Below are 14,436 nucleotides of genomic sequence, written 5' to 3'. Positions count from 1 at the left end.
TCTGGAAGGAGCTAGTAATAGAGGACTCCCTTCCAATCCCACCATACACACAACATCACCTTCTTTGGATAAAGACCGGCCTTTGGTGTGGTTGGTGGTGGTTCATTTCACTTGCCCCACAATCTCTTCCATTCCACATTATTGTACAGTATGCACTTTTTATCGCCTGTCACAATTTGTTTTAAAAACAGAACGTTTTCTTTACGTTCAAGTAGAGAATCACACGTGTAAATACGGTCAAGAAGGTTTTTTTCGCTTAACTTATGTGGGACGCAAAACATCAAAGCGATGGACATAACCAAGCTGGTGCAAATGATTTTCAATGCTTGATTTGGATATTTTGAGTATGTCAGCTATCTCCCACGTGGTATAACATTGATTGTTCTCAATTAATGTCTCGATTTGATCGCTATCAACTTCAACTGGTCTACCCGACTGTGGAGCATCATCCAGAGAGAAATCTTTAGCACAAAACTTCACAAACCACTTTCGACACGTTTGATTAGTCACAGCACCTCTCCATACACTGCACAAATCTTTTTTTTGCGTTTCAGTTGCATTTTTCCCTTTCTTGAAATAATAAAGCATAACATGCCGAAAATGTTGCTTTTTTTCTTCCATCTCCAATATTAAAATGACTACACAAAAATGCACCAATTTTGAGGTCTTTTTTTAAATGCATGCTGATATGACAGATGTCACATGCAATGTAACAAAACTGTTTTGAATGAAGTTAAAGACAACTTAGTGACTACAGCCATCTTATGGAAAAAAACGAATGAACTTTTTGGCCAACCCAATACATATTTCTAACAAGCTAACATAAGCAAGAACTTTTAGCTGTCATCACCAGTAAGATGACCCACAGGATAAATTACTATTGTATATTTGTTTATCTAGCATGAGGACAGATGCTGTTTTTCTTTCAACTCTACAAAGAAGGTAGTATCAAAGGCCCTCGATGCCATCCTCTGGTAATGGGTAATAAAGAAGGAAAATAGGTGGAGGGTGGGGGAATTGGACCATTAATTGATTAAAAGTGTAGAAGTAATATATCCATGACATATATCATAAGACATATATATACATCTTAGTTTTCTAGCTGTAATAGATTACAGTCTATAAGTTATTTAATTTTCATATCACAAACCTCAATTTTATTTCTAGGTGTAATTTTATGTGTAAGTTTATAGTTTTCCATTTTTGTTTCACTAAAAATGATCTTGATCATCATTATATTGTGTAGGGTCAAATACTAAGTATCCTAAAATAGCCATTGGTAGACTTTTCCCCCACTCTCGTAGTTCTCTTCTCTATGAAGTCCTATTGGCTTAAAGTTAAAAAGGCCTCTCTTGACTATTTCTTTTTCTATTGGCTCTTTTCCTGTCTAAACTTACCTCTATTTTTTTTCTCATTAGGAAAGCAAGATTCCCCTTTCCTAGTTACTGGGTACTCCAGATAAGAAATAGAATTTGGATTGGGAAAATATGGGCTATAAATGGGGATTCATGGATTTTTCTCCCTTGAAATTTAAGTTCTTCAGACAAAACACAAAAAGGTCTTTATTTCCAAGTTCTTTAAGGATTTTATTCCCTGGATTTATATTCTACGTCTATATTTTCAAGACAATAGTTGTGGCTCTCTTTGTCAAGTCCTATGATATAATTGACTAATATTATTTCCACTATCTACTTAAAGTGTTCTTTGAAAGTGTCATGGCGTTTCAAGTATCCAATATTAGCTATTGATTTAAGGGAAATTTCTGGCACTCTTTTTTTGCCTTAGTGGTTCATTACCAAGTCAAATTTACAAACTAATACCATTGAATTTACCACACTTCTATGTTGGGAATTAATAACATTCCCTTCTATTTGAGAAACCATTTCTTCCAGCTACTTGACAATTGTGGTTGCTGCTGTGTCCAGTGAAATACCACTAAACTAAGAAAGTATGTTTCTATCTCTAAATTAAAATTCAAAAAAACCCTTCAATCTAGAAAAAAAAAGATAATAGAAATGAGAACACCCCTGCCCCAATTTTTTCTTTCTGCATTCTGCTGAAGAGTTTCCCATCCTTCACAATACTGTCAAGAGCACTGGCAATGCTACATGGGTTAACTTGTTTCTACTCTAGCTCTACACTTGATTTTAGAAAATAAGTGAGCAATGGAGGAAGCCACTAGTTTTGTCTTTCAAAATGGTCTGTCTCAGAGGTGCAGCCACACCCAACGTGAGAGCAACTGTCTGAAAATGGCAGCTGTTTTGAAGTGAGATTCAGCTGAATATTCTCTTATGAGATTTCATACGAGTGTTATTTACTTATACGGTGAGGAAACGTGCAAGAGGAATTCTGCAGCATGTGACCTGTCAATCCTTTTACTTCACCTGACATATTCACTCCATTTGGGGCTTCTTGACCTGACCAAGAGCAACATCAACCAGTGTTTGATTTTTCCAAATTCTCTGATCATTTTTTCCAGTCTGTCTCGTGTCCCATAACTTTTGAAAGCTCAAAAGACCAATAAACCTTTTCTCTAATTGTTTATGATCTTGTCCTTACTGATTGCATTTAGGACAATAAAACTTTATGTTTCCCATAGTATTGGTACTCCCTGACAAGTAATGTTAAGCACTCAAGAAATATACTAGAAAAAGCTGTGTAGAATATTTCTAAAAATAATCTCCAAGTTACTAGCAAATGGACCAGTTTGGTTTGATATGGTTTCAGAACATAGGAAAAGTTATAAATCCTATATGAAAGAACACATAGAGGAGGCCAACAATGAAGATCAAGAACTAATTTAATTAAGAGATACAAACCTCCAGTTACAAAATAAATGAGTCACAGGGATGAAATATACAGCATGGGGAATATAGTCAATTATATTGTAATATCTTTGTATGGTGACAGATGGTAACTAGACTTATCATGATGATCATTTTGTAATGTATAGAAATATTGAATCACTGTGTCATGCACCCGGAACTAACATAGTATTGTAGGTCAATTATACTTCAATTACAAAAAAAATATGTAGACACTGGGAAGAAATGTATTAACATGCTAATGGTGGTTATCTCTGGGGGTGGTGATTATGGGTGATTGTTATTTTTTATTTTATGCTTTCTGTACTTCTAGTTGTCTGCAATGAACATGTATTGCTTATGAAAGTAAAAAACAATGCATCATTAAAAATGAAAAAAAGAGACCTAATTGAATTAGAAGGAAAAAGGAGGAGAAATGGAATCGTTTATAGAAGACAGGCCTAATCAGTGCTACTTGAGACACGCACTCCATGTGTGTGTGAAATCACACACAATCCATGTATGTGTGAAATGTATTTCTTCACAGAATCATAGAAGAAAACTGTGCAGCTAGAATGCTCCTTTGAGTTCTGCTAGTCCCAACTATTTAGGCACCAAGGAGTTACATGGGTTGTTTTTTTAGCTATGTTTGGGAACTCTCAAATCAACTCTGATTATCTTTGTGATTTGCTATCTCAGGGCAAAATGTACTTTCCCTATTCTTTGGTTAATGTATACTTAAGGGTTTTCAGAAGAAAATCATAAAACTAATAGAACCACTTAACTGAATATTGTGCCTTTCCTCTAAAGAACCCAAAAGGTTTTCTCCTCATTTCTCCTTAAACAAATAACATGATTTAATATATGAGAAAAAGGTACCACTATTGTTTTTTTATAAAGGTAGAACTAAGCCCAGGGAAATGAAGCAAAAATCATACCACTCTTTTTTTCAGAAAATGAATCTTCTCACATAAAGCTATACATGCACTTTTAGTATCTTCCTCAGTCATTGTCATGAATTTATAGTGAATTTCATAACTATGCTAACACTCTCATCCTTACCTAATCCTTCTTGGATACTTTGGATATACTTTGATGTACTATATTATACATACACATGTATATCAATACATGTGCACACACACACATATAAATGACCTTTTGGAATTTGCACTGCTGTGTTCATACTGACCAACTTCATCAGCATTCTCATTTTGAGCATTATAAATCTACATAATGACTGGCAAGGATTAGGAGTTCAGTCTGTGATCAAGAAACAAAGAAAAGCTTACTGGCCCACACTGAGATCAAATGGGTAAACTTAGTCTCATTAATGTCTTTGTTAATAAAGCTAACCAATTGCCCTAAGACAGAAACACAACGAAAGGTAAATTCAATGCATCTAATATCTAACTAGTAGCTCTCAAATTTATCGAGTGGTACCATAAACTATACATTGAGATTTACCACTAATAACTACTAAATTTTGTGGATCATTCATTTCAAGACCTCAATCTTTAAACAAAATTAATTTATATTTTGTTACAAATCTGCTACTTATAATTCTACTCATTGGTCTGTTTCAAACTGAGTTTCTCTGATTTGAGGATTTTCACGCTACAGACAGTGGTAACTAAGGTATTTAGAAAATGTAAGTACTTACTCAAAGTCAGACTTTAATAAAATGGTAAGCTGCCATAATTTGAATCCATTTTAGTTTGATTTAATTTAAAGTTGTTCATTTTAGCTCGCATACAATTAATTCCCAAGAAATTAGTAAATGCTAATGAATGATTACTATGTGTTAAGCACAGGCTAAGTTCTAAGTAATTTTATTATCTTATTTAGACTTCATAAATACCCCCCCCCATTTCATAGATGAGAAAATCAGTAACCTGGAGTTAAAGATACAATGTAGTTCATACCTATAACTAAAACTTGGCCTATATGTAGGCAATTAGCGGATCACCTACAGAGTTTAAGGGCATTATTTACAAGCACATGCTTCCACACACCCCTGCCTTACATGGGCATGCTATTCCATCACTAGAGAGCAAGTCCTTTGAGCTAAAGCATCATGTCTTCCGTATTCACAGCTAAAATATAAAGGATAATAAAGCAGGTAACACACTATCTTAAGTTAGGCACACCAGAAGCAGAGCCCAACAAGAATTTATGTGGAAGAGATGTATATGTTTCCAGGGGATATCAGAAAGGATGGGGGGACAGGAGAGGCACAGGGAGGATGCCAAGCACTCTGCATGCCTGATCGACAGGGGAACCCTGAAGGGTAAGCTTTGCCTCAGTGTTGTCTGACCCAAGCTGAGAAAGCTGGCCTTTCATAATTCTATACTCCTCAGTCGTTCGTTAAAGCCTACTCCAGAAGAGTGTAAATCCCTGCAAGGTCTCCCCACTGCAGAATTCCCTGAAATTAAACAAAAAAGAAAGAGCCAAAGACCTTAACAGACCCCTTACCAAATAAAATGTACAAATGTCAAGTAAGCATATGAAAAAATGCTCCACATCATATGTCATCAGGGAAATGCAAATTAAAACAAGATACTACTATTTACCTATTAGAATTGCCAAAATCCAGAACACTGACAACATCAAGTGCTGGTGACAGTGTGGGGCAACAGGAACACTTATTAATTGCTGGTGGAAATGCAAAATGGTACAGCCACTTTGGAATATAGTTTAGCAGTTTCTTATAAACTAAACATACTCTTACCATGTGATCCAGCAATCACGCTCCTTGTTATTTACTGAAAGAAGTTGGAAACAAGTTCACACAAACACTTGCACACAGATCTTTATAGCAGCTTTATTCATAATTGTTAAAACTTGGAAGCAACCACGATGTCCTTCATCGTGGATAAACTGTGGTACATCCAGAAAATGAAATATTATTTAGTGCTCAAAAGAAATGAGCTATCAAGCCATGAAAAGACAAGGCAGAAATATAAATGCATATTGCTAAGGGAAAGAAGTCAATCCAAAGAGACTATACACTGTATGTTTCCAATTACATGATATTCTGGAAAAGGAAAAATTATGGAGATAATAAAAGGATCAGTGTCACCAAGGGTTGAGAGTGGGGGAGAAGACTGAATAGGTGGAGAACAGGGCATTTTTAGGGTAGTGAAACTAGTCTGTTTGACGCTATAATGGTGGATACCTGTCATTATACATTTGTCCAAACACATGGAATGTACAATACCAAGAGTGAACTTTAACACAGTCTATGGACTTTGTGTGATAATGATGTATCAGCGTAGGTTCATCAATTGTAATAAATGTACCACTCTGGTGGGTGATGTAACAATGGTGGAGAATAGGAGTTATATGAGAAATCTCTGTACATTCTCCTCAATTTTACTGTGAACCTTAAAATGCTCTAAAAATTAATCTCAATTAAAAATTTTAAAAACAACCCAAATTAAAAAAATTGCTCTTTTTCACTTTCAACTGATCTTAAAAAAAATGTTTTCTGGCCAAATATATCTATAATAACTGCTCTTCTGAGAAGTCAACATTTACGGCTGTTTGTTTCCTTACTCTTGAAATCTCAAATTATGGAAATGTTATAGAGTTTACATGATGGTGGGAAAAAATATATACTTTGTATCTGCTTTCAGAAACTCTGTTCCATGTTCACATTAATCATGTTTGGGATGATTTATTTCTGCATTCATGCTGGCCAATTTTATTAGTGTTTGGTTTGGCTGAATGGAAGAAAATCTGCTTTCTATTTCACCTCTGTAAAAAGAAGCTCTGTAAAAAGAAGAGTTAGATTTGGGCTAAATTATATAGTTTATAGCTCTGCTTTGTCCCCAGTATCAGGCACTTCCACATTCATCTTTCTTCTATATTCTCCCTCTACAGCATCCTCTAGAAAAAGTCTCTTGATCTAGGTCTGTTCAAGTAATGCCTTTGGTTTGTTTTCCAAACTCTTCAGAATCTTTAGCACCTACAACAGGAACATTTCATGTTCACCATATGGATCTTGTCACAACCATTCCCCACTTTAGTACTTAGTGTTCAGTGCTGGCCTCAAATACTTTTACTATTGAGACTGCTCCCTTCACGCTCACCATCTTCTACCCTGCCACCATTGGCCTGGCCCCCTGCACAGCCCCAAAAGCCACCTTCCTTTGACCACAGACACACTAATGGCCCATTATTCCCAAATACAGCCACATTCTTTTATACCACAAAGCGAACACCCTTCATCTTTGCAACTGCTGTTCAACTCTAAACATTCAGAAAGTTTTCCCAACTCCCTCCCCAAAAATATTGCCTCAAACTTTGCAAAATGGTCAACAGCACGTTTCTTTCATAACCACTACTACTCCGGCCTCCCTGACGGCAGGAGTTCACATTCAGCAATTCCTAAATTCCTAATACCAGATAAGAGTCCATCAGCCTGAGCAGTAAATTACTCTTGGATTTACTATGTCATTTTGGTCATACTATTTTGATTTTCTTTGTCAGGTGGGAGTACTTCTGAGACAGAATTTCAGAGGTTCCCACCCTCCACTTCCAATGTTCAAACTTCCACCATTTTCTAGCACTTCTGCCGAACAGCAAGTAGTTTAATGAAAATCCCATCTCTCTGCTATATATTTGTATACTTACAATGTTTCAACCTTGTGACAAATATTTGGCTAAATTTGGTCCCTACCTTATAGTAGATCCATGTGAATAATCAAAGGTAGGTCTAGCTTCAATTAACTCAAAAGTTATAAGCTATGAAATTGCTGGCCAAGTTACTGACTTTAAATGGTTCGGGCTATTTTAAATCATATGGATGAAGTGTAAGACATCAATCTTCTGGATACTTAGTCTACGAGACAGCAGTGGTTGAGATTTTAAGCTAACTTTTTTAATATTCTCTACAGATATCCCTGCTGCTATAGACTCAACTGTATATGGAGATTTGAAGTTTCCAGCAGCACATTGAATATGTTTTCCTTTTCTCAGATTCCTTTATGCCCTACTTCATCTGGCAAATAATTGGGGACAAGAACTATTATTCTGTGGTTGTGTAAGAAGTTGGTTCTTGTAGAATGGGTAAGAGGAGAGGGCCACGGATTTTATTGTTTTGATTTGGAGCTTAGACTTTGAAGTTTGATGGACCTAAAGTCCTGACTCTCACCCTTAGCCCAGGGCAAGTTCTTTAGCATCTCTATACTTTTGTTTGCTTACGTGTTAAATGAGGACAACACTAGTACCCATTTCACGAGGTTTTATAAGTATTAAATGAGGTAATGGATTTAAAGTATGTAACTTGGTGCTTAGATAAATCAATGATTAGTAAATGTAAATTACTATTATTATTGTCACCATCTTTATTCTATATGCTCTATATATTCAAATCTCAGTGAAGCTCTAAGTAAAACATGGTGGAATAAAGGAACTATGAAAACTGTTGATGGAAAGAAAACCCAACCAAATAAATAACTTATTTCTACAAAATAAAGATCAGAAGCTTGATACCTACTCATTAGGTAGGTTGACTATATAATTTATTGTCCTAATTGGGACCCTTTGGAGACTGAAGGGAATGCTTTAGTAATTACTCCAGGACAAATGCATAAACAAAAACCATCAATGGTTGAACCAGGAGTTAGGTCACCCTTTTGTTAGCACACTCTGATTTCTGGTGTTCTGAAATGAAAGAGACAGGAAAAACAGCCTTCAACTCTGAGATTTTCTATGTGTTATAATCCTTGTATCCATGGATAGTAGAGAGAAAATAGTCAAAGCCCCCCCAAATTACCAAGATACAGTTAAACATCTAGAAACACAGAATGAAATTCAAAATAATGAATTTGTAGAAAGGATGCACATTTTAACATCAAAACTGTGGGTCAAGTTCTAGTTCTGCATTTAAATTGCCATGTTACTTGAGGAAGTCAGAATCTCTGACCCTTTCTCTATCACCTGTGGATAGGAATGATGGCGGTGATAAAAATGAATCTACCCAGTCATTAGGATATATAAAAAGCTGCATTATATATTATAAAGCAATAAACAACAGTTATTACCTGAATGAGTTATTTGGGGGAATTTCTTGAAAATCCTAACATGATTCTCTTCCTTTGAGATATGAAGAGAAAAGCAAGAAGCTTGTTTACGAAATGCAAGAACTCTAACAATACAGAAGTCTCTACCTTGCAATGGTGATTGTTGAGCTGATCCTAGAATCGTTTAGTTATTATTAAAACTTTATGTCCTTCAACAAAATGTGGCAACTGACTCAATAAATACCGTGGATTCACTTTTTCTTAAAGCAGGTCTTAAAAATAATTAAATCAATAAGAAATAAATCCTTTTTAAAGAGACTGGGTTTTCAGTGGTTTAATTCAAACAGAACCTGTGGGTAGGTTAGGGGGAACTAGGTAGAAATGTTTCCTGTGCCTCTATTTCTTCTAATTCCATGGTTTTCAATTCTACAAAACATTTGAATTGCCTAAGGGGCTTTTATTATTTATTTATTTATTTATCTATTTATCTATTTATTTATTTTGTTAGCATCTTTATTGGAGTATAATTGCTTTACAATGTTGTGTTAGTTTCTGCTGTATAACAAAGTAAATCAGCTATACATATATCCCCATATCCCCTCACTCTTGTGTCTCCCTCCCATCCTCCCTATCCCACCCCTCTAGGTGGTCACAAAGCACCAAGCTGATCTCCCTGTGCTATGCAGCTGCTTCCCACTAGCTGTTTTACATTTGGTAGTATATATAAGTCCATGCCACTCTCTCACTTCATCCCAGCTTACCCTTCCCCCTCCCCGTGTCCTCAAGTCCATTCTCTACGTCTGCATCTTTATTCCTGTCCTGCCTAAAGGGCTTTTAAACACTGAAGATCCCCTTCCTAACCAGTTAAATGAAACCAATTAAATCCTAATTTCTGAGCTATGGGGCCTGTGTTGGTATTTTGTGAAAACTACTGAGGTGATTCTGATGGGCAAGGGGAAGCTGATGTCTTGATTCAGTGGCTGCATGTGAGAAGAAGACACCTTGGAGGAACATTTTATCCCTGTATCCCTCAAGGCATTACTCCTTAAATCCACTTCCATCAACTCTTTCCTAACCCCTCAGGCCCCAGAATTCCAGCACCTTAAACTTCTCTTTCTCTTTACTTTGTTCTAATCAAATCCCATGAACAGTAAAGTCTCTGATAAATCCATTCACATCAAAGGGTAATCGTTGATAAAACAAAGTATTCATCCTCCTAATGGTGTTTACATTTTAACAATGAATTGAACTTAAAGGTAAAGAAAGAACACATGGAAGGTGAAAATAGAGACATCAGGCCAGTATGTCAGGAAGTGATTTCTGAGCATTTCTGGACCTCTCCAGGATTCCAGAAATCACAAAAAGGATGTGCTACTCCATTTGCCTGGGCTTAACTCTAAAAAGTTGATGTAGGTATCAGTTCATGAACAAAACAAACAGTCCAACTTAATGAACTACCATAATATGTGATTCATACCTTTCATTTCCCAAACACTGTTGTGTGTTTTCATGTTATTGTCAATCCCATAACTCTGATGGAAAGTTAGGAACTGTTATTCTCATTTTACTTATGAGAAAATGAGGCCAGAGAGGTGAAGTCATTCCTGCAGATACAGATAAAGGGTTGTCACCTCAATCTGACTTCACGCCCCAGCTCTTCCCAGGTTTCTTCTCCAAAGGTGATCATTGCTTTAGAAATGATTAATGCCACAATAAAGGGAGTTCAGAACAACAAAAAAAGAAAACCTGTTAGAGAGGTTGGTAACCCCTGTAGAAGAAATATAGAGCTTTTTCTTTTTTTGTTTTCTGTTATCATGGGGAAATGCAAACAAGTTCAATCCAAAAAATATTTACTAGAGTATTCAACCTCTACTGTTTCTGCTGTCACTTCAGATGTCATGGGGACATCAGTAAGTACAGTAAGTACCCACAAGCTGCCCTTGGCACATTTAGTGCAATCTTTTAAGGGCAGAAGCAAGAATCTGCATCATCTCAGGAGTAAAAAGGGAAGTGAGTGATTTGTATATTCTATATACCTACGCCAATCTGTTAAAGAACCTCTGGGTACACTTAATAATGTATTGGTTTGATATTTTAGAGAACATATCATCCATTCGCCCAGGTGAATAGTTTATGCCAAACAAGTCATCTAGAATCTTGGCATATTGATCATTTTTAAGGATAACTCAGTGACTGGAAAATGAGTGGATATAATTTGTTAGATGGCAAATTGTGTTCTTATTTTTTAATGATGATTTAGAATTTTGTATTTAGGCACCTGATACTGAATGTCTTAGTGTCCGTTGCTAAAAACTTAGATTTTAAAATAACATAAGATGAACTATGTTTAGGTGTTAGATTACATTGTAAGATTAATGTGCACATATAAGGATGGAAATTGCTAGAAGGAATTATTTTGAAGGAAGAAGGAAGAGAAAAAGAGACAGAAAAGAGAAAGGAAGAGGAATAAAAAAAGAGTACCTGTTGAGCAAAAAATAAGTTTCTCACATTGTACCTTCCTTTTGTCCAAGAAAGATAAAAGTTAAGTTTGAAGAAGAAAAAATAGCTTTGATCTTGTTTCCAGTAGGGAAAAGGTGGATAGACAACCTAGATGGAAGATCCAGAGACAGAGTAAGCTTTACTCTCAAGGAGAGAGGAAAAAGATGGTATAGAAAATGACAAAATTTAAGCAGTAGATATAAGTAGATAGAAATGGAGCGTGTGGCAAATCCACAGAGAGTTTTGAAATGAGCAGGAAAAACGATTTCAAATTGTATAAAGACATAAAAAGACAGTAAAGTGGAAGTAATGTTGATTCGTCATGATGGAGCATAAGCTACATCACTGAGCATGAGCTCGTAGCAGCAGCTAGAGGAGGAAACCATCGAGTAAGCAATGACAGAAATCTCAGTGATATATCGCAAAGCAAATGGCCTTAGGAAGGACCAGATGAGAACCAGACATCAGGGAGGATACTGGAATGAACAAGTGGCAGGGGGCCAGCCGCAAACGTGTTTAGTCTTGGTGGCAGTTGAACCTTCAGTGACGACTCACAATCTTTATATGGGGGCAAAACATGAGCTTGATGCCCTTAAAAGTCAATTAAGTTCTTCAGCCCAAAGAAAAAAACACACGTTACCCAATACGCAAACAGTGCTGAAAGTTCACTTCCTCTTAAAGCTACTCACTCAGGATAGCATTACTCTATCGCCAGGCACTGAGATCAGGAAGTAGTTTATTTTCACTGAAACTGAAGGAGGAAGTTAGAAAAACGGCTGTAACTAGATCAGTTCGGGAAAGCCAGGTACGAATAAAGAGAGCAAGTTTTTACTTTCTCTTTTGAGAAGGCCAGCTCAGATTTGCTGCGAGCTAAATTTTGCACACCAATAAAAGACAAAAACCCCAGCGGTATTCATCTACACTCAGTATGAAAGACGGAAGCTGAATTGGTAATGGAGGCTTTTCTGTGTCGGAGGGCAAAGTTAGCTGTAGGAGGCTATGGGGCTCTCAGTGAGACCACTTGAAAAACCAAAGAAAAATAGACTGAATAGATTGAATCACTGGATTTCTCCAAGTAGGAGTGGGTGAGTGAGGACCAGGGCCAGGGGAGGCCAGAGAGGGGAGGAGAGAAGGGAGAGTTGGGGGGAGGGGGAGGTTTTGAATGGAAGGCAGGGAATGGGGACAAAGGCAGAAAGAGCTGCTTGTTTAAAATCAGTAGTTTTCAAAGCGGATGTCGTCTTTCCCCAGGGATATTCCGAGGGAGTCACAGGACCAGAGCTGCAGCATTCCTAACATCTGTTCAGCAAGGGTGGCTTTAGATTTGCAGCAAAACCTCTTCCTCTGCATCACCCCTTCCTTCTCTTATTCTGGAATCATAAGGCCTGATTTCCTGCCCACCCTACATTCCAATCCCTTCCCACCTTCCCCTGAGTGCTTCCCTCCCTTCTTCAGTGTCCAGAAAAGTAAAAACGTCACCTGCTTCTCCTCCCAACAGCTGAATTATTCTTACACACTTTTATTTCGATAGCAAAGTGGTTCAAGGTATGTTTCAGGGTTGTGGAAACCCTCAAAGGGATTATGGAATGAAAAAGTTTTGAGAACCATGCTCTAAATAAAGAATTGGAGATGAAAACCTGTCATAATGAAAAATTAAACTACCTCAAATAAAGCAAAGGATCAACCAATGCCTTGGCAAGCAAGGAGAGAAATTCATATACCGTGGGGCTGGTAATGAGCCAGTTTCTTGCCAAAGTCTAAGCCTCTTTCTACCTGGCTAGGGAAATGCAAGGAAAGAATTTATAGCCATGAAATAAAACAGGCAAGAATCAGAAAATAGAAGTTTGAATATGTTTATTTCTAAGTTTGAAATTTTTTGTCAGTAAATTCTACCAGGGCTAACTAAACCTACATGAATGAATGGGTATGATAACCTATAGCTCAGCAGACTACAAGGCCAGTCTGTTGAAAGGTAATCATTCTCTATAAGCATTATTCAATTTTTTAAAATAGAGATAATACCTATATCACAGAGATGTAGTGAGGATTATGGTTAAAAACTAGGTATTATTTTTAAGTGTTTTCTATGTTTCAGGTAGTGTACTATATACTTTACATGCATTATCGCATTCCTACAACTAAATAACTGCATGAAAGCATGAATGCATGCATGCATGCATGCATGGAACAAATTATCAGTTCCCACTTCTTCTTCTTCTTTTTTTTTTTTTTTACTTTTCAGCTGTGCTGCAAGACATGCAGGATCTTAATTCCCCGAACAGGGATCGAACCTGTGCCCCCTGCAGTAGAAGTACAGAATCTTAACCTCTGGACCACCAGGGAAGTCCTCAGTTCCTACTTTAGAGATGAGAAAATGAGACCTAGATTAAATAATTTATACAAGGTTCCATGGTTATCTGGTTATCAGAGGAAGAGACAGATTCTACCCGACTCCAAATTCTTGCTCTGTATTATACTATTATTTTATTATTCTGCTTTTTGTATCCTATACTTTCACTCTCTTTTTATTCTCCCCCTATCCTGAAAGTCCTACTGGCTAACTCTTATCCCTAACACAAGCACTAGGATTTTCAGATTGTCTTTTTTTTCTCTTCCTAAATCTTTTCTGATAAAAAGATCTGAAAATCTCTCTTATTCAACTCAGCAAAAAATAATGGGATAAGAGCAACATGTTAGGCACTGGGTTAGAGGCTAGAGAAGTAGAATGAAACACGGTTCATTTTCTCAAATGATTCAGAAGTAATACATGAAGCTTAAAGTCTTGAATTTCGTCCCATCTCTCCAACTCCCCACCTCCTCAATCCTCAATCTCCAGCTTACTCTCCTCACCCCTTCTCCCCCAAAACCCTACCAAATTTTCTGTAGAAAGTGAAGAAATGCAGTAGGGTGATTGTTCAGCTTTGATAGACATGTCTATTTCTTTTGACATAGGGTCTTTTTGTTCTTCGGAAATCACACTCCTGAGTTGGGCTCTTTCTCTGCCTGATTGGAAAAGATCTTATTTTCAAGGCTAATGGCCTGTGTGCTTCTAACTACCTTTGAATCAGAGCAATCATATTTTTCTACCGCCCAGTGTTCAAAAGTCA

General features: G+C 36.8%; 1 non-coding gene across 1 annotated transcript; it reads right to left on the bottom strand.

The window, feature by feature from the left end:
* Positions 1 to 13,599: 13,599 nt before the first annotated feature.
* On the bottom strand, positions 13,600 to 13,672 carry TRNAR-UCU (transfer RNA arginine (anticodon UCU)). The gene has a single exon. It is a non-coding gene; the product is annotated as a tRNA-Arg (tRNA).
* Between the last annotated feature and the right edge of the window lie 764 nt (positions 13,673 to 14,436).

This window comes from Orcinus orca, chromosome 4, assembly GCF_937001465.1.
Source record: "Orcinus orca chromosome 4, mOrcOrc1.1, whole genome shotgun sequence".
NCBI classification, from domain to species: Eukaryota; Metazoa; Chordata; class Mammalia; order Artiodactyla; family Delphinidae; genus Orcinus; species Orcinus orca.
This window is presented reverse-complemented; position numbering and strand designations above follow the sequence as displayed.